Here is a 25,703-nt window from a genome sequence, read left to right as displayed (position 1 = left end):
TGCCTCCTTCTTGGCAGTTATTTATCAAACTGCAAACTGAGTTGCCAAATGAGAATTAATAAATGTTAACACTAGAATATTTTCTAGCCCTTAAGGCTCTGATCTGCCGTTTTCATTGACATGAAGGCAGTGGGAGCACTCGTGTTTGGGATCGGTGGGAGGGGGCCAGCGAGTGCTGTGCCCCCCTTTCGTTGCTGTGCAGAGGCACAAAAAGGCACATAGCAATCGTCTGGCCGCGGAGCATTATCGCTCAGCCCTGCAAAGAAAGTCTGTAAAGGGATTATTTTAATGGTGGGTCAGGCTGTGCAGTGTGTTTTGGCCAGGCACTAGGAACGTGGAAGTGACAACTGAGAGGATCAGAAAACTAGACTATAGGGTATATTAAAGTATAGAGTACATATTGATATGATTATAAAATCAAAAGGGTAAAGAGATTGTGAGGAGGTGGCAGAGAAGAGCTCTGCCCCTGCGTGTGAGGTGGGGGAAGAGCCTGAGTACTCGCTCTTGTTCCTTTTTGTCACATCATTTATTCATCATAAAGTGCTCTTCAGTGTCTGTCTCTTTGGTTTGGGGGAATTACTTTACGGCATCTTCAAACCATTTAAGTAATGCTCATTTCCAGATGAAAGACGGCAAGGAACTGGAGGTGGATGCAACGCCGCACAGCATGTGCAGTGACCTGCTAGGGAGGACACTCGTGGGGAAAAGACCTTATTCACACTTTGCCCTTATGTCTCCCTGTGCTGACCTTCACAGCACTATCTCCACCTGTGTCCCAAAGGCACATCCCCCACTGACCCCTGCCAGCACCACTGCACCTGCAAAAAGGCCTGCTGCCCACGTGGCTGGGACTGCAGGCTGGCTTGGGCAAACAGGCTCTGCAGGTGGGGCATGCTCTAGCACTGTACACACGGGTTTGCAGCTCCACATCTCTGCCCTGGGATGGTGACCCTGCGCAGAGGACATCCAGCATAGCTGGCAGAGCCTCTGTGGCATCCTGTCATCCCAGTTATCATTCCTCCCTTTGCACAAACTCACACGTGCTGGGGCATTGCAAGCAATGCATCCCCTTGCCTGGGGTCTGATTTATTAATTCATAACTCCAATGAGAAGGTGCTCCTTGTGCCTTCCCTGGCTCGGTCCCCTCTGCCACAGGGTGCTGGTCTTTGCAGCACTACGTGCCCTCTCCTTCTCACTGTCTTCACAGGCTCCAAGAAGACACCCACCTTCTCACCCCCCCCCGGGAAAGCCCTGGCCTTACTGACATACAAGGGCCAACAGCTCGTGTATGAATGTCTCCCTTCGCTTTCTCTGTTTCTGAGGTGGCGTTGTACTTCTTCACCATCAGTTAAATCCTGCAGCAGTGCTGGCTTCCCTTTTGCAGTGATCCCAAGGAGTAGCCTCGTGGCACAAAGGTATCCCTGCAAAAACTTCCAGTGTATTATCCTAATCCTCAGCAAAATATACCAGATTTGGGAATATGGACCAAGATGTCACTGACCCAGAGGCCAGGATAGAATCACAGAATAGTTTGGGTTAGAAGGGACCTTTAAATGTCATCTGGTCCAACGCCTCCCTGCAATGAGGATGACCCCAGGCACCAGATCATACAGGAGTGCATAAACTGTAGCACCAGAATTTGCCAAATGTCTTCAGCAGTGAACTATTTCTAAAGCCACAGAAGACAAAAAAGGAAACAACCCCCATACTGTAATGTACTCGAGATAGTGGTACATATCTATATGGCATCAGGATGCACTTCTTCCTGATCCCAGCTGGCAATTACATTACGGAGATAAAAACACATTGGGCTTTTATGATTATAACACTATGACGGAACTTGGGAAAATATAGCAGATACTTTTACAGACTTGGAAAATTCATTCCTTGGTTGAAATGCTCATTATAAAACTTATGGATTGAAGTGCAGTTCTCCTGCTCCAAAATGAAAAAAACAAAGGCATTAAATGCACTGCAAAATTTTGCAAGATAGCTGTCATAGAATGAACTCCACCAGAGAAGAGCTTCCAGCTTAGTAAGGTTTCACAAGCTAATGGAGTTGTATGGACCCAAAATGTGGTCAAAAGCCATCAATTCAGTGAGGTATTTCATGCCCCCCTGGACTGAGAAAGGCTTTACATTCAATCTCAAGTCCCGTCATACACTTGCACACAGGTCCTCTCCCGGCACGTGTGTTGACCCCTGAAATGTGAAATGGGGTGGAGCTGACGGGAGTGGATGAATCCCTGTCCCTCTCCTGCCAGTCCCCACTTTCCCCAGAGAGGCTGGCTGTGGGACAGGGGCTCCCGACATCCTCTGCCAGCCAGCCTCATCACCTCGCCATCCCGGAGGCTAGCCGTCAGCGGGGCCCGCGCTCTGAGATCACACCTGCCAAGGCTGCTCCCAGAGCCAGGAGAGAAACTGGAAATGCAGCCACAGCAAATAACTTCTGCAAACTACAGAGTTGGCAGATATGTCAAAAACATTTTGGTATTGAACTCTCACTTGAAATCAATGATCCAAATGGGACTCAACTTGTTCCTTATTAAGGGCTAAGGGCAAACCTAGTATTTCGGTATTCATTCACACGAGTTGGATGGACGTTATGAGTAATTGCTGTGTGCAGCACTTTTCTGAATCATGCATTATTAAAATCCCACAACCAGAGGAACAAAAGTGGATTGGGCTTGCTTACCCATTCTCATCCAGCACCACAGCAGGAGGGCTGACCTCCGTATCTCCACGCCTTTGTCCCACACTAAGCACCTGCTCCCCTGCCCTGGACTCTCCTGGGTGAAATCCCAGAGTCTGTCCCCTTATTCTTTTGTGCTTTATTGATGACATGAAAGAAGAGAGCCCAGTTTTCACTCCTGGAGAGAGTCTGAGGGAAGGTTAGGAGGAAGCCAGGAGCACCCAAGTCACAGGTGGTGTTTTTCCTGCCACCTGCTTTGAAGAAAGTCCTTCAAAACCAAAGATAACTGTGTGGACCCGCCTGTCGAAAGGGGAGCTTGCCAGAAGGCATTTCTCCTTCTGGATGCTGCTCATTCCAAGGGTGAACCAGCAAGAGCAGACCTGGCTCCTGCTTTTCCTGCCGCTTGCACGGGAGACCACTGTGTCATTGCCCTGCAAAGAGGTAGTGAGGCATACAGGCTTCACCTACAGGTTTTGCCTGTGCAGTCAGCAAGGTGCCAGGGCTAGAAAATCAGCCTTGGGAGCTGTGTGTTTCATGTAATTGAGCTGCTATATTACAGCCCAGCAAGGCTACACTGCTGCCCCTGCCTGCTGGGTAGGTCGTTGGCAGGGGACCACGCACAGTGTATGAAACGTCTTGGAAGTCCTTTAGAGAAGGCTGTGGCAGTGTCACTTCTGGCACTGCAGACCCCAGGTCGGTACAAAGACTAGTCTGGGAAACCGGGAAAAGCCTTGGGATTTAAAAGCACCACGCACACCGAGCAGGGTATAAAATGAATGTGACCCCAAGAGCGGCCTGTTGGTCAAAATTAATGATCTGCATTGAACAACAACAGCAACACTGCAGGAATAAGTGCTGCTCCACTTCACTAAGCTACAAGGGTCCTTTGCTCTTCTGGAGTGGGTGGGTGCAGCTCCACAGAAAACTCAGCGTCATGCCAGTGTGCACCAAGGTTACACGCTTCTTCCAAAGTAAAAGATTCAAGCATGGACCATGGCAGATGTGGCCACTAAAAGGCTGCTGAAAGGTGATGTCCATCACAGCCCCGGTCAAAACATCACGTGTTAAACAGTCATAAGGGAAACCGTGCAGCTGGTGAGCCGTTCACAGGGAGTGCGTTTTCAAGGAGATAAAAGTAATGTTGATGTATATTGATATTGTGGAGCTTTTTGTGTTTCTGACAATTGGGTGGACAAGCAATCTCCTAAGTCCATTGCACCACCCCTTGTGAGGCTGTGGATGGGCCATTTCACAAGGCATCAGTGAAACAAGGCACTTGAAGTGGTGCAGTGGTGCAAGGGCAGATGGGGGGACAAGGACAAGGACAAGGAGCTTGGTTCCCTTGCGACACCAGGGAAAGGTGCAGCACTGAAGGTGCCTCTCCGCTTTCGTGCCTCAGCGACCAAGCCACTGCTGCACCAGACCTGCCACTCCAGGCACCCCATATGCACTCACCACTTCTGAAAAGACCCTCAAAAAGAATCAAAATGAGTTAAAAATACCAAGGTCAAACAGCAGCCTGCAAATGCCTGGATGTTCAGAGGAGGGGTGAAAGCTCCTGCAGGTGGACACCATCTCCTTTTGCTCCCAGGCACTAAGCTTGCAGCTCTGGTGCTGGCCCCCTAGACTTTCTGTGGTGGATAATGCCCTTTCTGCCCCGTGCCCTCTCCTCAGTAAAGTGGGCTTTTGCAGCAGGCACCCCAGTTCCACCTTGGTGTCCGGTCCTGGCTGACCAGGGCTGAACACAGCCCTACCTGCAGCATCCAGTGGCTCTTCAGAGAGCATCTCTCAACTCATCACGTTGACCTCACTCACACACACCCACAAGAGCAGCTAGCAGCCCACCTAGACCTCACAAAGAACTGCATGCAAACAACATACCCACTAATTATGAACAAACCAGCTCTGAGACCTCTGGGCCATCCCAAGTCTTATCTGAAGCCCCAACATCCCGGTTCCTCAGCGTTATGGGATCATCCCCAGGGCACCCTTATCCGGGGCATGAACACCCTGTTGGTCCTCACCATCCAACACCTTCCTTCCGTACATCACCTTTCCTCTCACCTTCTCGAGCCCCTTGCAGCTGTGCTTGCCTGCCAGGCTGGCTGTGCTGGTACCAGTAACAGCAGGGATTGTGATGCAAGAGGGCCTCGGCAAGGGCTCGCTCCAGAACAATAAAAAGCTGGAACATATGCATGGTTTTGCCCAGTTGTTGCTCAGAAAGGCCTGTTCTAGCTCCCTGGGCTCTTCTGGATGCACAACAAGCCTTAGCAATTTATCAGTAACTTTGTTCATCTAAGACCAGTATAAAATAGATCTGGTGCTTTCCTTAGACTTCTCAACACCTTAGGGAAATCAAAGGAATCAAACTAAACTAAATTGAAAGGCCCAGATTCGACTTTTTAACACCTTTTCCTGTAGCTCCTTTGAATGAACATCCTCATGCCTTTGAAAAAAGTTCCATTTACATTGGAAACTTTCCTATATAGCCATAACCAGGTCTGGGAATGTGCCACCTTGGCCTTTCAGTGCTAACTGTTGTGACAATTTTTTTGCAGGGTTGTGTCCCATCATCCAGAGTTACATTCCTGGTATTATTGTAGCCCACCAGATCTGTCTCTACCCAGGGCAGTGGCTAACAATATACTTTTGTTGGGGGTGGGGGAGGGTACCTTTCTTCCTTACAATCACCGGTGACTGAACCACTCTGGTGGCTCTCCCTAGTGATGCCAAAGGGATGCACCTTTGCAGTCTTGTGGCTAAGAAATGGTACGATTCCTCTGACTGAATGCTGGCATCTCCTTTGGGATGAGATGAATCGTGCCCTAGAAACACCTGTAGTCCATCCAATGATTTCCACACCGAGATCCTACACCCTCCTGTGTTGTCACTGTAACACAAAGTGGGTTTTACCCACTTCTGCTCCTCCTGGCTTTTCTTTCTGCCCCAATACCACTTGAAGTTATTGGGGATAACTTGAAGTTATTGAAGATACCTTTTGATTTCATGTTGGTCCCTCGCTTTTTTGGGACATCTCGTGGCTTGCAGCTGTGTGTGTGCATCTCAGTTATGGTCATTGCCTTTCAGCTCCGTCTCTAGGTCTCTCCCTAGTGCTGAGGGCTTTGCACCACCCCGCGGTGCCAGCACACAAGCTGTTTCAGACACTACAAGCCCAGGCCAGGATGATGCTTTTGTCTGGCACATTCTACTCAGAAGCCCACAAGTTTATTCTGGGCTGTCCCCACATCTGTGCAAGCATTTTGTCCCAGCCCTCCATCACCACTGGCTAGACTTTCAGTACAGTTTTATGTTTTCTGGGGTGCTTCAGCACTGATGTGCCTTTCATTAAGTCCTTCCAGCTGGGGTGGAGGGGATAGTCTACAATTTGTACAGGAGAATAGTGTCCTTTTTGGAGTGTTCTCCCATTTTCTACTGTTCTTGTGCACCCACAGCAGAGGTGAAGCTGGTGCACCACAATTTGCTGGAAGTATTTCTGCCCTTCCAGGCAATTTCTACCTGCAGGTACCTGTCGTAGAGATGCAAGAAGCCACATGTTGCATCTTGTGCAGCAGGTCACCAGATATTAGCTGTCATTTCATTGTCATTGACAAGTACATTATGAAATAATATCTGGAAGAGCACTAGAGGCAGAAATTGTTCATGCTGGCTAGAGGTGCTTATTTTGCCATCAGCCAGGTTCCCCTATGTTAAGGAGATGTGGAGCTAAAAATAAATGCATGGCCCATTAACCTTCAATTGCCTTGCAGCAATTGCCTGGGGAAAAAAGACAGGAGAAATGGGTGAAGTGTGAAACAATAATTAACACTGAATAGACACTGAAAGAAAAACATGGATGAGGTGGGAATTACAGAAAAAGTCTTTTCCCAGGGGAGCTCTGCTCTTCTCATGCTGAAGCTCACTTGCACCTCCCTGGCAGGGGCTTGCAGTGGGACAGTTTTCCGGGGAAAGGTCTTTCTGGAGAAAGAGCTCTTCTTTACTTTTTGGATTTGAGAGTGGGTACTTGCTGTGTTTTTGCTGCCAGGCTGGCTTTCTGTGCCCTTAGTCTGACCACACATCTGGGACATAAGGAAACTGGTGACTTCCACTGCACAGAGAAGGAGCAGCAGGAGCGGGTGACCTGACTCACTCTCGAGGGCACAGAGGACACCTGTGAGTGTTTGGGGACCTAAACCACTCGCTGTGCTGAGCTCACTGACAAAACCTGCAGAAACCAAATATATTTTGAAAAACGGGCCCTTTTGCCATATAAAATATGGGTGGAATTTTTTTTGACCAGCCGTGCTCCTCATGACACCAAGAAGGGCTGCAAATCATGCGGCTGGGGTAATCCACTGCATCCCAGCTCCAATTCAGCCACTGGGCAGCTCCTCATCTGCCAGGTTTGGCCCTTGCCCCGTCCTCATCCCAGTAAGATACTGGGGGTCCCTCCATCTTCCCCCATGCACACACACACATGTTCATGAGCTACTGCTCAGCCACCACTGCCCAATGCCAAGACACTTGGCTGGAGGGAAAGGCATGGCTCTGCCCCTTCTCTCTTTGGAAGGAGCATGGCCCAGGCTGGAGAAGCTGGGGGCAACAGCTGCAGCCAAGGGCTGTGCAAACACATAGAGCTGTCCTGCTTCTTGGGTGCTGCGTCACCCCGATGCACAGCGTGGAGGAGGCATGAGATGCAATCTTTAATCCCTTCGTCTCTCTGTGCCACCTACAAACCAACAGCTCTAATAATACCTAATGATCTCACTGCCAGATATTGAGTCATGTTTGCAAAGGGCTCAGAAGTGCCTGCCTGGAAGATCCCACAGAGGTGTGTTGTTCTCTCCTGCACCCAGTGCCCCTGCAACCCTGAAACGGTGAGGGGAGGGATGCTGCATTCAAATCCATAACACTTTATTCAACGCACATGAAGTCTTAAATGTGCTAAGCAGAAACTGGCTTCTCTAATTAAAAAATAGGTCTTTCTAAAAAAGTAATGATTTACTTTTTTTTTGTAAACGAAAATGAAATTTTAATTACATCTGTGTAACTCAAGGCAATTTTTAAGTAACTGGGGAGGTTTTGTTCACCATTTTTTTCAGTGTTCAGCTTCAGCATCTCACTCTTTTAAATATATCTGGCTTCTAGCGACAAATAATAAATGGCTACAACCATTTGAATAAATGGTGCTATGGAGGACTTACCTGCAGCCATTCCTGAAAGAGGGGCCTTGTAAGATCAAATTTCTTACAAATCCCACAGTGACTGCCATTATTCTAACAACTGAAGTGCCTACAATACAACAAAGCAAACACAAAAGCCTACACTTGTTGCAGTTAGAATTTGAACAGTGTAGCTCATTTTTCTAATTGGCTTCTCTCTTCAGAGAATGGAGAGAGAAGCACCACTAGGACCACTGCAGCTTTCCCAGAATTAGACCAGCTTTGCATTTGCACCAGCCATAGCATCTGGGGGACATTTTTAAATCCTGTCAAAAAGATAGTGACCTTTCCTGCAGCTTGATGGGTACTCCCAGAAAAATAACCTCAGTTTGATTTCTTGACATTTCTTCTGCTATATGCCCAGGTTACTCAAAGGCCATATCTACATGGCACAGAGAGAGGGAAGAAAAGAAACCACCTTCCCAGGGCTCCATGCACAGTTTGCATTAACCCAGCCTGGAATGATGATGGCCTCTCTCCTGCACTCTGCGCCACATAATAGTGCCCCTCTTTGGTCTCTGAAATTAAATTCTTGAACATTTTTGGCTTTGCTTTGGCCTAGTTTTGCTGGCTTTTCATTGCCTTTATTTCACTATTTAACTTAAAACTGGAAGAGCATCAAGCCATATAGCCAGAACAGAGCACAGGAATACTTGCATCTGTTTAAGAAAAGCTTTCTATTTCTGTTCATGTCGCTGGAAGCAATGATTTGCTGAGGATTAGAAGATGAGTTTTGAGAGGAGTGTAAAGACTCATTTCAAGGGCATAACACCCCCTTCATTTAGTACAGGTACAAAAGACATTTTACCCAGAGGGAACTACCCAGTAGTAGAAGCATCCAGATTTCCTGTCCTTTGTTGGAAGCAGCTGGTCTAGGCTGCTTTTAGGCAGAGGATACTGCTTTTGAGGGAATGCCAGTCCCAACCAGTACTGCTAATCTTCTGCTCCTTGCTAATATCTGGTGGTTTATACTCCACCTTCTGTATTTTTCCTTTTTATTTCAAAGCAGGCGTATGTGGGTAGACATGGCATCCCAACAGGACTTTGCTCTTTTTCCATCCATCCCTCGCCCCAAATCCCAACCCATCAAAAAGTTGCATTTAGTGACATTTAATCTGTGCCACAGCAAGCAACAAGTGGCTGGAAATAACACCAAGGCAGATGCCAGGGAAACCCAGCCTAAATCCAACTCTTCTAAACACATGGCTGGGCTCTCAGGACAGGGGGAAAGCAGGTATACTGCCTGCGAGTGGGAACAGGGCTGCAGGCGAGCTCATGAGCCTGAGCGTGGCACTGAAAACATCGCCACCGCTGCACTGTGAGGATAAAATCTGCTGGTGACGGGTGCAGCTGCATCAGAGAATACCATCAGCAGTACCATCAGGCAGGCTGGCAGCACAGTAAACTGCATGAGGGCTCTGTTGTTTTCCACACCACATGACATTAATTATTCATATTTTTCAGGGACTTTTGCAGGTAATCTTAAAAATATTTCCACAGTGAATATTTGTAAATTATGCATGGTGTTTACTTTCATTCTTCTGCAGTTCTGCCATCTTTTGTGAATATGAAAAGCAGAAATCTAGAGAGCTGTCTCTCTTTTGATGGCAAAGTTTTTCAGAGTGATTGGTCTGGTTATACAAATCCGCACTCATGCTGATGCTGCCGTTTGAAGTAAATGGTACTTCTTCAGTGAGGGGGATCGCCTGCGTGAATATGGGACTGAAGCATTGCCTCCTCTGATGAGGAAGGATGGGGGGCAGGTGCGCACTGCCTGGAGATTGCTGTGTATGCCTGAACTGCCTTGAAACACCTCACGCTACGTAACAAAGTCCAACAAAATTCATGTTGAAACCTCAAAATAACGGCAAGGCTCAGATAGAATAAATAATGGCTGTCTCACAGGGACAGAGCTGGAGTTTCAGTGGTTGTGAAGGAAGGGGCATGATCACAGTCAGAAACGAGAAACCTGTCACGCACTTTTTCCTCCTGTTTGCCAAGAAACACTGCCTGTGGCTTTCTCTTGGAAGCATTGCTACATCTTCAGGCCCTGGTCCTCGATATACAGGCTAGATGTTCCCAAATGTGCTTGTTCTGGGGAATCTGGGAACACAAATCCCAATGCATGAACAGGTAACATCATTCAAGGAATGTACACAGGCATCACACCTGCTTTGCAAATTGGGCCTTTAATCACTTATCAGACCTGACTGAAACAGCAACTGAATTTCCTGTAACTGGTATAAAACCAAGACAACTGATGTAAAAATTTTGCTTTTTCTCAGTTGTTGCCATTGTTACCACACTGAAATGGAGACTGTGTCAGTCAAAATGAGATCCAAAAGCTGCAACTGGGATTCTCACAAACACTTAAAGCCAGCTTACCTAATTTGTACCAGGGCTAGAAATCCCTTAATCATTATATCTTTTTTGAAAAGTCACGGTTTTCTAAAAGCAAGTATACAAACTGCCACAATAATTAAAAACCTTGCTTTTTCTTTTTTAAGGAAACTCAGCTGCCCAACAGCTTCCAGCAAAAATACTTATTCTTAAACAAGCATTTCAATTGATATGCAGTTCAAAAATCCAAACGTAGGTTTGCCCCTCACAACTGTTAAGGAAGCCTGAACAAAAATACAACTACGTAATTAAAACCTCCCTGAAAAGTAAATACAATTTTTAAAATGCTTGTGTATCTGGAATGTCAATAGTAACATGTGGAGAGGAATGTGTCTGTCTAGCAAAACTGTCCTGTAGTCAGCTGGGCTGCATTTACCCGGCTGAGCCTGCTGGCTGCAGGCAGGGTGGGAGTCACCGGAGCAGGTGTAGAGCAGTGAAATAGGCACTTCCAGGACATGACATGTCTTATCCCAGAGTAGCTGTCTGAAATAGTTCAGACATACCGCAGCTCCTAAAACACCTGCTCCTTTTCAACTCTAGAGCACAGGCTCTGATGCAGAGATCTGGATGATGCAGGGGTTGTCCTTAAAGGCAGGTGGGACAGATGCCAGCCAGGAACAAGCTGGCTCTTCAGGTCCAACCCACTGCAGTAGCAGGTAGCTGTGCCAGAAATTGGCCAAAATCCACCCCAAATGCAGGTGGGAGGTTTGCTCTTCCACTGCATTTTATATTTGGTCTCAACGTATTGATAATCAATAATATTTATGACATTCATAATTCATAGTATCAAACTATATGGTACCTTAAGATTGCCAGTTTCTCATATTTCCCTGCCTCTGGAAATACCTCCCCTGGGACCATTTCAAGGCATCACACTTCCAGCACATAGTTACCTGAGTTTGGCTGCTGTACACAAATGTTTGTCCTCTGCAGCTTCCAGCTGATGAGCTCTGAGTTTACCCTCCAATTAGTCCCCTGGTGCCTGGTCCTCCACCTTGTGCTGCCAGATGCAATTTGATTCCTGCTACTGCAGTCCTCTGGGTCACCCCATCACCACCTCCCTATCTCCCCCTGGACCAACAGAACCTCACACGTTTCTGTCAACACCAAATTTAATTGTCAACACCTCACATACTGAGGTCATTACTGAAGGGATGACCCAGAACAGATGTTTTCTTTGAATCAAACATGATAAAAAGGATACCCAAGTTGTTGGATTCTTTTTCCCAAACTGTACCTTAAAAGTATTCTAGTTCTTAGATAATCACTGGCAAATTATGCCCCGTCACACCAAAAGGATCATTTAATGAATTGTTCTTTATAAAAAACAAGTCCATGTAAAGGAATTCAGGATTATGAAGAAGGATTATACTGGTAAAATTCTGTATTTTGTTGTGCATATTAATGCATCAAAAAGGTATTTTCCTAAAGAAATCTGGTATTGCAGTATGACGGAAAAGTATTGTAGCCCAGATTACTAACACCTTGCCAACCATCTCAATATACAGAGAACATCATTATTTACCATTCAGACTCCATAGCAACACTGAATACAAATATATTTACTAATATTCTTATAAATGGAGATTAAGGCTTTGCACATTCCAGCTGTGAACATGCTGGGGAAAAAAAAAACAGGGACTCCATCTGCTATTGTGTTTGTTCATTTGGCTGAAAAAATCAAACACTGATTTGAGAGAATATTTGATTAAAGAAAAGGCATTTTATTCTTTGAAAAAAATCCAAGTTATTGGTCAGCTTCTTGTCCTCTCCTAGAGCATTTGGAGCTGCTGCCGGGCAGGCTAATAGCATTGATCTCTCTGGTTTTGCTGCAATTGCTTTAATTGCCAATATCAGTTGTGTACTGTTGGATTAGTGTCCGGGGTGTCCCCTGCAACACCACACCTACCCTGCGGTGCCCGGCACTGTCGGTGCTCCCTGTCAGCAGCTCACAGCAGCAAAGCGGCCCCGCAGAAATGCTGAATTAGCACTTCTAGGGAGATGGGAAGTGCTGAGGGCACTGGGAACAAATACACATCCATCATCCTCTGGGTCCAGCAAGGAGAGATGGGCTCGCAGTTTTCTAGTTTATGTATTCTGCCCATGGTGCTTAACTAAAAGCAGCATCACATTAAGATATTTTATAAAACTTTCCAGCCCACCAGCATTATGTGAGTTTTTGTTCCTCCGTGGAGCGATGGGACGCTGTACTTTTAATGAGTTTCCCTGCAACCTCTCTCAGAAACCGGTAGTTTCTTGCACTAGGAAACACTAGAGGAATCCAGAAGAGAAATTAGCTGCTAGCAAGAAAAAATTGGCATAAGAAAATGAGACCCAGCAAGGAAAGAGAACAAATGTATGCTGCTGGGGCCCCTTTCTCCCCAGCAGCTCTGTGCCATGTTAACCCTTGCAGTCTCAGATGAGTCACTCCTGATGCATAAGGGCATAAAGGGGCTAGCAAGTAGGTTCTTGCTTCTGTCTCTGCTAGTCTGAGTATTTGCATTACAAAGCGAATGCTCGGTTCTGCAATTTGAGTTGTACCTGCGTACTTCCTAAAAGCAATTTAAGAACCAAATGTAAGAAACATCAAACAGGCTCTGCCAATCCCTAGGAGGCAATGATATTTAAGCATGTAAAGGCAAGATAGTTGCTTCCTCATTGAATTGCAGGGATGGAATTAAAAGTTCTGGATATTTCTCTTGACTAACAAAATAAAATATTAAGCCTATCATACCCAGTCCCGACACTGGGAAAACTCATTTGTCTTGCAGGCACAAAGAACGTAATGAAGCATGAAGCTGTCACGCATCAAGCCATTCTCTTTTCTCATCCTCTTCTGTGAATATATGAGCCTGATTAGGAAGAACGAAAATTATTGCTAACAGATTTGCCCTGTCCTTTGGAAAGCTGCACCTGGCTGCTCCCTGCTTCCCCCCTAAGCACTGTTAGCAGTGGTGTGTGTGATTCAGAAGCTGCAAGTAAGGAACAATCTGCAGCCAATGTATTTATGCTGCTGCAAAGAGGGCACCTGGAAAGACTGACACAAATTCAGATATCAATGGCTCCCATAATCCTTTCTTGGCAGGAAGGATGGACAAATGGGCTAATAGGTCTTTTTCATCTGGAATATCTATGAACCTGAAAATGGTGCTGAATTGATTTCCTAAAATAGCACTTTCATCACCCGGCTGTATTTCTTAAACTGATGCTTCAAAACCCAGAGCACTTCTATGTTCACTCAACTTCATTATTTGTCTCCATGAACTCTTCTGGAACTGCCAGTGTTTGAAAAAAACCTGAAGGTGAATGGATGGAGAGCTGGGGCCCACTGATCGATCTCCATCTAATATGATTAAAATATTATCTCAGATACATGCTGCGCATCACTGTCCTATATTACTGTTTCTATTATGAATACAACAACTGACTGACAGATGACAAAAATTACTGCAGGCTTTTGATAAACACGAAGAAGGTACTTGTTTATCTAGGGGCTGTAATTTCACCACCTTTTGAGAGTCAGCCTTTTGCACCCCTTTAGGTCTCTGCCTTTGCATGGAAATCTCCTCCCTGTTAGGGGCAGCAGGGAGGAGCACCAGGTCTCTTCCTATCCATACTTTCAGAATGGGATGCAGGGACCTTCCTTCCCTCCATGTTCCCTGGGGGAATATCACCGTATCCTCTTGGTATGGAGAAGGAATTCACATTATTTCTTCTATTTCAGAGGGATGGAAACCCACAGAAGACAGTCTGGCTAGTTTCCTACAGCATTACTTGGGCTGGACCACAGAGGTTTGGCGTGTAACTGGGCATGTCCACTGCAAGCAGTGGAGCAAGGTGCGGATGTGGTGGGCTAGTGTCAGGCTAGGCTGCCATGTCACCGCATGTAATCTCACACCTGTGAGCCTCCCGGGGAGGTGTCTGTGCCAGCAAGTTGCCTGTAGCCTGCTCAGCATCATGCGAGGCACAGCTGAGAAGTTCCCAGTTCTGGAGCAGTGTCAACAGGAGCTCATCACTTTCTGGGCCACACTCTGCTGCATGCCAGGGACGTGCCTCTTGTTTTGTATTGCTCCACTGGCAACACGATGTTTCCAACCTCCCAGAAATACTGCCTTGATAGGTCTTCATGAAAACCAGGTATTACAGCAGTGGGAGCATCACAATAAATAGGAAGACAAGATAATTTCCAGGCCTCGTTACGAGAAAGAAAAAGGCATCAGGAAAAGGGGCTGATGGAAGTGATAGGACAGCATGACAACAAGACCTCTTCAGCACAGTGCCTTTCCAAAAACAGGACTAAGGCTGGGGTGGGGAAGACCAGCTCTCCAGTCTTGGCCACCCATAATTGTCTCTTGACTCACAGTCCTGTGCAAGCAGAAGGATGTGGTCCTTGGGTTTCATCTCTCAACCCACAGCCTCACACGCCAGACCCAGATACCTGTGGGACCTGTGATCAGCTGCAGAGAGAAGGGCTCCACGCTCAAAGCAGCTTGGCAAGAAGATTCCTTCCTTGTGCTGTGGCCTCTCTCATGAACTTAACACGTTACACATTAGGCCTGATGTGTTCAGATGTGCTCATGTGTTCATTGCATGGCCCAGCACAGTGTGGTCTCCCTGGGTGGAAAAGAAGACACCAGCATGGCAGGGAACCAGGAGATGAGGTTGGAGAGCTGGCTAAGCAGTAAGCACAGCTGGGGTGACCACAGAAAAAGAAGCAGAGCAGTTGCCTCACTAAAGTGAGGTTTGGATAATTTTAATTGCTTAAGCACTTTTTATCATTGATGGGGAAATCACATGCAGTTAATCTATGGAGAGAATGCATTTTATCAAACTATGTTTTTATGCAAACTAATCAACAAATGCTGTTCGAATGATAACATTTCTAAATTCCTAAACTGGTAGCATCCTTGCAGTCTGATGTTAGTGGAGCCATTTAAGTGATTTGCAGCCTTGTATTCAGCCCAAAACCCATCTGTCATCCTTCTGTAATTTAGTCTTGCTCAGAAGATGAAACATCTTTTCAAAATTCATCACGGTTAGTGAAATGGAAATAGCTACATTTCTATTCAGCCTCTTTTAATATTTTTCTTCGGCTTTTCCCCATCATTCTGAGAGCATAATAACCACTAGGAAAAGTTATTTCAACAAGCATCTCTTGATTCTCTGGTGCTGAGTTAGGACAGACCTGTGCTATTCCTTTCCCTTCACACTCTTGTGACCAGATAAGGAATATAATTTCACTATAGCTTTCTAAAAATTTAGGGTTTCACTTCAGCACTTCCAGCTTTACCCTGTAGACGCTTACATGGGAATGAGTTCTACAGAACTGTTCTTTGCAATAGAGAAGAAAAAAAAAGTCACTCTGGTTATTCAAGAGGGCAAATGACCTTCTATCTGCAGTGGAGTGTAGGATCCTGCCTTTGATCTTACTCCTGGGGAAGTTGCAAAATAATAATAGGATAATCCTATCCATATGCCCACATATTTGTTACCAGCCTGGGTAGGGTTCTGCATATGCAGCAGGGCTTTGCAGCCAGAAGTGAGCACTGATTTTGCTGGGTTGGAGGAGAAAAATATGCCTCCCCTCCTCCCACCTATCTGTCCTTACCCGCCATTTTCTAGCTAAGCTCTGCAAACTGTCATGCGCTTGACGCTCTTTCCCTGAAAGTCCTCACTCCACGATCCATCGCCTGGTCTCACTTTAACACCATGCCTCTGCCTCACTGCTCAAGCAGCTGCCTCCCGCAAGCTCCATCTCTGCATTTCTTTCTCTCTGGTGCAGCCTCGGAAAGCCTCAATGCCAAAGTTTTTGTCAAGGTTGTTCAACCAGTCTGGAGTACAACTAGGCACAGAACTTTATTCTGCTGTCCTCAGGGTCCTGCTTTTATTATTAGACTTTTCTCACTGTTTGGTTACAATGTTTGAAATCAAAACGTTAGCTCCACCTCAGCTTTGCTATTACACAAATCAAGAGGAAATCTGCTGATCAAAACTCTCATGTACTTCAACCAGGCTAGGATTTCAGCCAGCTGTCTCTTTGAAATACACCTTTCAGTACTGGATCCTTGCCCCACACACTGCTGGGGAGGTCAGTCCTTGGGTAAGGTTGCTGGCAGCTTGCAACCCACCTATTTTGTCGTGTTTCTTGTTTTCTAAAATCATATTCTGACAATGCACTGGAGTATGAAAATAACCTTTGGTTTTCAACTAGTATCCTGCAGCAAATCCTTAACCCAGAGCGTATCACTGGATTTTAGTGAGGACACATTACGCAGTGCAATCTCACACCAAAGTAGCATATAAATGTAAGTTTATAAGAATGTAGCATTTTTTCGAAGCTGTCTTTCACAGTCTGCCACTGTAAACACACAGGAACACACTGCCAGCAGCGGAACAAGATGGATGCCCATCCACGCCTGCTGTGTGCAGTGCACAGCCCACCTCTGGTACCTCTGAGCTTTCACTTCAGTCTCACAGTGGGAGCTGCACTCGGTGTGCCAGGGCGAGCCAGTAGGATTTTTCTACATTCCACTTAGCTCTGTAGCCCAGACGGTTTGCTAAGAACTGGGTCAGGTTCAAAGGAGAAGCACTTTAGCAGGAAAAGTACTAATTTTTTTCAGAATGTGCTTGTAAAAATGAGGCGCAATATGCAGCCAGGAGAAGCTCTCACCTGGTCCTTGGCTGAGCACACAGACCCCACAAAGGGAGCACAACTCCTTCTTGTCCTGCAGCACACAGACCCTGCAAAGGACAAAGCTCCTTTATGTCTTTCAGTCTGTCCTGCTAGGACACAAGGGCTCTGAGCCACAGGGCGCTACAAAAGAACCAAAGAGAGCAAGAGAAGGGGATGCAGAGACCAAGTGCTTTTTCCAGCACTACCAATACCTTACCAGCTGATCCTGGGCCTGGTACCGTACCTCTCTGAGGTTTTCTCCTGTTAATAAAAACAAGGCTGGTGTTACAAACTCCCTCACTGTGTCCCTTGACCGGTCAGTCATACAGCTGCATTAGCTGAGTACTGTTACCTTGATTGTTGTGTTTGCATACCTGGTTCTGAAGGCTCCTCTCTGCTCCTGGCCTGCCCTCCTTGGTCCTGTTTCCTTTGTATCCAGCATAATCACAAACATCTGCTACCCAGAGTCAGCAGCTTTCACAGATTATGCAGCTTCTGAGGGAGTGCTGGCCTATTTTGTTTTGACACTATGAAGACAGAGGCTGTTTACCACCCAAGCTGCTGCAATGCCCTCTGAGACATTTGTAGGAGAACCTGTGTATCTCACATTTTTGCATTCTGCCAGGCACAGAAACAAAGAGGGAAGAGCAAATTCCAGGAAAAAAGGGCACAACACAAACTAAAACTTAGTTCACGTGGTATAGAAGATCTACCTCTTAACCTTATAATGACACAAAGAAATAAATAATGAGCTTGAGGTGCTTTGTATGATGAAGCTGCATTAGAACTGGGCACTTCAGAATAGCTCAGACAAAAGGGAGATAAGCCAGTGCTGCATGAGGCAGCTGGTCTGGGGAGGTAACCAGCAAGTGAGGATATATGGATTGGGATCCAGATTTTACAGATCAGGGCCAGCTCTTATTTTGCAGGTGAAGTCCAGCTCTCAGAAAGACAGACAAGGGATCTGAGAGAGTGCTGTGACACCTGGCTGACTCATCTATGCACAGAAGGAGTCAAAGATAAAACAACTTTTTATCTAGAAGGACAAATTATCTTTTTTCTTTTTTTCCCCTGAGGGGAAACACAGGGTAATTCTGCTGGTAACACCTGAATTATCTGCAGATTCCCTGATCCGAATGGGCTCAGCATCTTCCCCTTTGTAAACTGAGGGCTGCAGCACTGAACAGACCAGCCAGCAGCGTGAGAAAGGTAAGAGTTCGCCCGCCAGAAGGTGATAATAGCAGAGAAAAGGAGATCTTCAGAATTCAGGTCCATGGTTCCACATACACATATTTTTGTAAAAAAACTTTTAGTTCCTAAATGGTACTCATTTCTGAGCAGCCAAGTTGTCACACTTTGCCTTTCATATTTGCTTGCTTGCCAGGTTATATTAGTTGTTAAAAAGACCTTGCCTCTAAGGCTTTCTGTGCCCACTATGCTGCTGCCCAAAATGGCAATACTCTCGCCTGTTCCTGAAATGTCAAAACGTATTTTTCTCCTATGGGACCAAAGTAATTTCTGAAAAACAGACATTTAAATATTTATCTAAACTGATCATTTTCATCATGTTGACCAAAGCAGACTGCAATCTTTTCCTACTTTTATCTTCATTTTTGCATATTGTATTTTTGTATGCAGTATGCATAATATCAAAAGGAGCCCCAAAATATCAAAAGGAGATAGTAGTAGTTAAAGATAGCATTGTGACCATTACTTGCCCTTAATGGCAGCTTACACTTGAAATTCATAGAAATTCATTAGTAGTGGAGGAATCTTCTAGACCATCTTCTGCAGGATTGTTCCTTATGGTTTATGTTCCAGTGTTCTAGCCAGCCAGCCTTTGAAGTCCCATCCAGCTGTTAAAAGTTGGATTAAACAGTTAGGCAAGACAAACAGGAAGGTGATTCATATCACGTCATTTTAGCTACCTGAAAAGCCATCCCACCAAAAAAAAAAAAAAAGACATCCCCAGACCCTGCAACCTATTCTTCAGTGAAACAGTTTGGGAGATTGGGCAAAACTTCACTAAAAGAACCTTCACAGAATATCTGAAAATAATTTGATGAGCTGCTGAACCATGGTGTTTATCATCTTGTCTGTCTTGAATTTGTTTGCACTCACTGCCATAGATTTATATCAGAAATTTGCTATTGGAGCAAGTGTCTGAGACACATCACACGGGCTACACTGGTGACATCCTGCCAGCTGTGTCATTGAGTTTCACACCACAAACCACAGATCTCTAAGAGACCAAGACGCAACTTTAACCCAGCAAGGATTATAGTAAGATGCAATGTAGATTCCATATACAATATGCTATGTTAAAAAGAAACAATAAAGAAAGATGAACTCTTGCTAAAAACTGGACCGTCTCTTTCTTTGCAGAAATGTTGGAAGAGTGTAAAATATTGCAGCCAAATATGTGCAGGCTGATATTCCTGTGCCCCTCAGTGTACTCCTCCACAAGCTGCAGAGTAAGCATTTAATTTTTTTCATTCTCATCTACAGATGCCCCAGACTCAATTTTTGAATAACAACAGCATTGGTTTCGACAGTTTTGTCCTTCTGAAAACCAAACTGTTGGGGAGAAAACAAAATTCTATCATTTTCATAGCTGCTCTGTAATGACATTAGGTGTCAGCCCCACAGACTCCGAGGCAGAGCAGAGGGGTTTAGTGAACTGCTGCTGACCAAGCACGCAGGAAGCAGTCTAGGCACTGCAACATGGAACTTGGCACAGATTAATTTGTCCTGCTGAGAAGCATACATCATATATAACGCCAAGACAAAACGGCAAAAAAGAATGGCTGTGAATGCCTTCTCACTTTGGAAACCCATTGTCACATCTCAGGTAGTTAAATTCAGTCTCAGGGTGGAGCTTCAGGATGGATTATTACTTTCTTGCCCTCCTCCCCGGTAGACCTCTTTGGGACTGCTGGTCAGAGATTTTGCAAGAGGAAATTTCATTTGAGATGCACTTACAGCAATGTCAGATCCCGCAGCAACTCCCCTGCCAGAAGATATTCTTCTTCCTCACTGCCTGTGGGAATAGTTTCAAGTCTGGTAGCTTGCTGTTGTTGGCACTGTTAGTAGACCAAGAAAATAATGTTCGGAAGCATGAAGTACCCTCTAAACCATGAACTTTCCTATCAAGTTGACATACAGTAGTGGTGCAAAATCCAGCAGCCTGCAGGTAACAGAGACTGAGTTTCCAGTGCTGTCAGTCTGGCACCTTTTCTGAGCTCTAAATTCTCCTGAATATGTAAATGGGGGTGGTGAGGAGGAGAACTATATGTAAAACTGGTGTCTTTGTTTTCCATAAAAATGCTAAAATTAAATCCCTTTTAGTAAGAACTTCCATTCAAGAATAATTTCAACTATGAGAGACAAGTAAATTGTAACTAACAGAATAATTAATTTTTTTATATATAATCAGGAAAGAAAATCAACTAGCAAAGAAATTCTAGGATAATATAAATTAATTTAATTAAAATTGATTTCATATAAATTTGTTGTGGTTTTTTTTTTTTTTTTTCTTGTGCTTGGGATGCTTCCAGCCAAAGATCTGGCAAGTTGTAAATAAACAGATCAAGGTATTGCAAACATTTTTTTCTCCTCTTCAAGAGTGGATCTAGAAACAACAATCTGAAAGGGAACAGGGTCAGCATGATCTCTACAACTGCTGCAAGGACTGCCTGCTCAGAGTTGGAATTATGGGATTTTTATGCATCATCTGACCTTGGTCACTGAACGAATGAAATGAAGCAAAAAGGCAAGATACAGTTTTCTTGCTTAAAATAATTAATAATTTATAGCAACAGCATACAATGTGTGATAGTACACTAGCACAAGAAGAGGCATATGATGCCTGCACATTATGAAAGGAGATGAGCTCTTACCTGGCTGCCCTCATTCTGCTGGTGCTTCCACTGAGTCTGAGCCTTGTCTGGATACAGACTGCAGAACCAGGCTTGTATCTGTTTTGGGGTCCTTGGCTGAGATAAAGCGATTCACCTTCCTACTTCCATCTGCCAGAGAGGGTTTTTCCCAATGTTCACACAGCATCAGACCTTTGCTAGGCATACCAAGAAACCTCAGCCGCTATGATCTACGTGAAGAAAAGGTAGAAGAAAGGAAATTTCATTATTCAGATTATAGAGATAAGGAACAAAAGCCTGGAAGATGCAGAGCATGCAGAATTAAATCTCAACCTGTTGAGTCCCAGTTATTACTGAAATATCTGCCCAGTCTTTCTTTTTGCAAAAACTTTGGCTATTACTCTCAGCTTTAGGATCCCAGGACTAAACCCTAGCAAAACCTTTGTGCAGTGTCTGTGAACACGTGTCTGCAATTGAGCAGAGGGAAGAGGAAGGGAGAAAAAGAGTATGAGACAGAGCAGATATTCAGAATAAAGTACTGATACCTGTCACTGTCATCAATAGTACAGAGTTACAATATCAGCACTGTGCATTGCTTTTATTCTTGTGATAAGGCAATTGAAGGAGGAAATATAAACAAATGCTGTTGAGCACCGAGCTCAAGGACCTTGGTTTCTTGTAGACTCATTGTAACTGTGAGCACTCACTGAAGGCTATCTCAAAACTGGGCCACTGAAAAGCTCTCTGTTCTACCTGGAGTGTTTTGTTACCTAATAAGAGAGAGGTGGTTCTTTCTGTGGTCTTGCTTATGTCCCCATGTGTCTGGTTTACAGAGCTGGCAGAAACTGTGTTACTTCTCCGATTTCCACTTCTCCCTCAATTTAGCTAAAATCCACCAGTGGCTTATAACACAGAGTGGAAAGAATGGCACAGGCAAGAGACAGACTGGTAGGCAGGCAGACAAAAAGTGTGAGCTTGTAACTGTGGCTTCCTTCAGGGAAGAAGCTAAGACTGTCTGGATTTTTTTCCCTAACATTTGAAATCCTGCAAATGAAGACTGAAAATAATAATCACATGAACATTACATCTAAGGAATGGCATAGCATATATTCACATAGCTCATTTTTTCTGTCCTTACCATCTCTTACCTGAAAATAGCGGTGCTAACTGGCATTGAGATGGAAAAACCTTACCCAGACAAGTTTCTCAACTGCTAAAAATCCATTCCACTTGCACACCATCTCTGTGAAAAGTTCAGTGTGACCTGAAACTCACATGAATCAGGGAAAATCACACTTCCTCCCTTCCTGTCTCCCTTCCTTCCACTCTCCAGTCTTTCCTCTCTTTCTTTCTTCCTTCCTTTCTCTTTCTTTCCTTTCTTCCTCCCTCTCTCTCTTTTTCTTTTTCTTTCTTTCTTTCTTGCTTTCTTTTTCTTCCTTCCTGCTTTCTTTCTGACTAGTACATTAGAAACTATGAGGGTGAAAGGAGTTAAAGGCAACAATCTTTATTGATTAGGGCTATTTGTTACTTCTCCAGAGAATTATTACTAAACCAACCCACCTTGCTTAAGTTTTCTCTTACAAGGAAGTTCATGTATTTGTACAGGCCACTTGCAACATGGATCCCAGCACTGGAAGTGCTTTTCCATGTGGATATGCAGCTGTAGAAAACGGAACACAAACAAAACCTGGAAGTCCAGGAAATTTCCCTGTACTCAACGTTCAGAAAACAGTTGTGGCCAATCATGCAATAGAGCTTTACTCAATTCCATTGACTGGGAATAAAAAAGAATTTAAGAAACATGAGTGAATAGGAAAAGCAGTCTCTTATGAGAGTTAAAAGGAAGGACCTGCTCAGTGTGATGATATTCTGACTTTAAGGACTAAGAATCCATTTTATTTCAGCTGCTCCAGATTTTATTCTTACAAAGTTCTATTGCAAATCCTTATCCTTATTTTTTTTTTTTTAGCTCTCCTAAGCTGCCATGAATTCAACAGTATTCTTAGAAGGATTCTTACTCCCTTATCCTTCCCATGAAAGGATGTTCCTCTGAGCAGAAGTAGGTATAATGTTTCCTTCCCACTACCCTTGTTCCTGTCACCAGCTACTTAATTCAAATCTGAGTTACTGAATGGATTTAGGAGCTTGGCTTTCTAAACCCTGCTTAAATCAAATTAAATTAAAAACACATTCTGAATAGTATCTAAACTCAAAATGCGGGCAACTCGTCTTCTCTTGCTCCAAAATAACCAAAAAGCAATTTATGTTTTTGTCTTGAGATGAATCCTTTCACTGTCTCCCTGATGTGCCTGGGAGGGTATTCACACCAGACTAACCCTCAAACATGTCTGTGGCTTTGGTCTAAGAGATTTTTCAGGCCACGAACACCCTTTCCCAAAGAGCCATGTTACCTGGGAGCAGAGGGAGAGCTTTTGCATGTGAGCATTCCCCATCGAGCATCTCTGCTGCTGAGTTGGGACTACTGAGTTCCAGCATCAGGAAAAATAAGCACCTTGAGTGGCTCCCCTCTGGCCCATCAAAGCCTAGTGGCTCAAGGAACTTCATACGCAATGTGTTTCTATCCTAGCAACATTGGACCTAGTTTACCTTCGCTCATCAGCAGGTTACTAATGAGTTTTTTAGGGCCTCTGATCAGTAGCAACTTGTAATCTCCAAGCAGCCTGATTTTAAGCTACTAGAGACAAGTTATATACTTCAGTTTATGACAGCGTTTTGACTAGTTGTATTTCAGGTTGACTGGCCCACCAAAACTATAAACTGCAGGAGTTATAATTGCATGGAGAGGTTTAGTTAGCAAGAGGGAGTGTCCCCTTCCTTCTCTTTATCTGGAATCCGTGGAAAATATTAATTTGAGGGGAGGTATAAAAAGCGGGTTTTGAAAAAGTCTCACATTTATTTGATCAGCTCTAGTTCTCCTTCATTCAGGTAACACCTGCCTCCAAGTCACTGCACAAATATTAATTTTCCCCCCCATCTTTGAAAAGGAAATGGTAGACAACTTACCCCACAACCAGAATGGATAACTGTTAAACAGACTTCTGTCCCTCCTTTAGAGCCTTTTCCAATTTTTTATAGGATTTTTGTCATAGCTCCTCACATCTTTGTTAGTATTATTGTCAAGAAAAATTAAACAATAGCAATAATATTAATAATAATGGTACTAATAATGCTAATTAATAAAAGTGATGGTGGTCTGACACCTTTCAGTCTAGAAAACTAGATTTCACTTTTTAAATTTTCATTCATTTTCTATTTTGACTTTTCTTCTGGTTTTTTCCTCTTTCCTGAATATGCTACCCCACCCATTTTCCTTTCCTAGCACTTTCTTGCCTCATTTCACTTTGGCCTTGTAACTCACACCCCAACCATTTAGTTGCTGTTTCTGATCTTTACTTCTCACACTAGAAAGAACAACTCTTTGGTTCCTCTGGGACCTACCAAAGACCACTGCTCATCTCACATGAAAGATGAGCAAAAACTTTGATGATAACAAACCCTGAAGTAATATCTTCTTGAATCTGTTGGCTTAAAGGGTACATCACCTTCCAGCAGACTTTTCCGACTGGATAAATGTGTACACTTCAATATAACCATTAATCACATACTTAAAATTCTTTGTTGCACAGAACCATTGCCCTGTTGAATATGCAGAAAGAGCACTGAGTTAGGCAGGAGTATGGAAAAAGAAAAGGTGAAAATTCTTTAACTATGCTAAAATACTATAAGCATTTCAATGCACACAGGAGAACTACGTATTGTTTGTGGGTTTACTAGAGCTTGGTGGGTCTTTGGGAAGAAGATGACAAACTAGATTGCAAAGATATATTTCAAAGTATCTTGAAAGGAAGAATGTGTTGTTTTCAGAATACAATAAACTTAATTCAATATTTGGTTGACCTGATAGTGTCTGAAAGTTAATCTCTGAAGTTTCCTTCTCATCCAGCTGTGACTCTCACAAAACATCTGAAACACCCATGAGACAAATATGACCAATGATGATACCACTTCCCTATTGTTTTGTTAAGGTTTGGGGTTATTGTCTTTATCTGATACTCTTTTTTAGCTTCCATTGCAGAAAAACAAGAAATGTCTTTCCTATCCCATGGATTTTTAAATTATCACAAAGGTGGGATCTTTCAAAATAGAAAGCCCCATTGTGTGAGGCCAGTTTAGGCAAAATGGGTCTTGAAGTTGGGTCAGCTTAGAATGCAGTCTGTGCTAGGTGTTCCTTAGTCATCTGTCTTTCACTTTGCATGAATTACTAGGAAGAAAGAGGGTCTATTTGTCTCATATCTTTAGAGAAAACCCTCCTCATGAATCTTAGCTATAAGAAGGCCATGTCAGATCCAAGAAGACTTTCCCAACAGAAATCAATGAAATATGTATATTTTGAATAAAACCAAAGATTTTTAAGAATTCCCACTTTCCAGTGAACAGCTGTTTCATTGGAAAATTCCCGACCAGTTGTAACATATGGAAAGACAAGGTCATCATGACTCAGTGTTGTCATCTCTTGTTCCTTGGAGGATTAATATGGATCACTAATAACTGCAGCAGCCAGAGCAATTAATAATTGAAGAAGTGCTAATGAGGGCATTGATGAGATCAGCAGAGTCAGAAATCTCTTCACCGTAATATTTTTGCCTCTTTTTGATCCTTTTTCCACCATGTGCTGAGCAAAAAATTTAGTTTTTCTGCTTGTAAGGCCTGACCATCCTTTAATAAATGGAGTTATGTTTGATAATACTATGACTGCCTGTAGGTGCCTGCCCATTAAAATCCTGCCTGAGTTTCCCCAGTTTTCCTGCAACATGTGCTTC

General features: G+C 44.2%; 1 long non-coding RNA gene across 2 annotated transcripts; it reads right to left on the bottom strand.

Moving 5' to 3' along the window:
- Positions 1–16,860: 16,860 nt before the first annotated feature.
- Positions 16,861–21,081, bottom strand: LOC114016461 (uncharacterized). 2 transcript variants are annotated; one of them, XR_003560905.2, is made up of 5 exons: positions 20,884–21,081; positions 19,967–20,067; positions 18,720–18,840; positions 17,359–17,511; positions 16,861–17,245 (listed from the first exon to the last, which is right to left on the bottom strand). It is a non-coding gene; the product is annotated as an uncharacterized LOC114016461 (long non-coding RNA). The 2 variants fall into 2 exon arrangements; XR_003560904.2 differs by having other exon boundaries at positions 16,861–17,511.
- Between the last annotated feature and the right edge of the window lie 4,622 nt (positions 21,082–25,703).

This window comes from Falco cherrug, chromosome 5 (assembly GCF_023634085.1).
Source record: "Falco cherrug isolate bFalChe1 chromosome 5, bFalChe1.pri, whole genome shotgun sequence".
Taxonomy (NCBI): domain Eukaryota; kingdom Metazoa; phylum Chordata; class Aves; order Falconiformes; family Falconidae; genus Falco; species Falco cherrug.
Note: the sequence above shows the minus strand (reverse complement) of the source record. Positions and strands in the feature narration are given on the sequence as shown.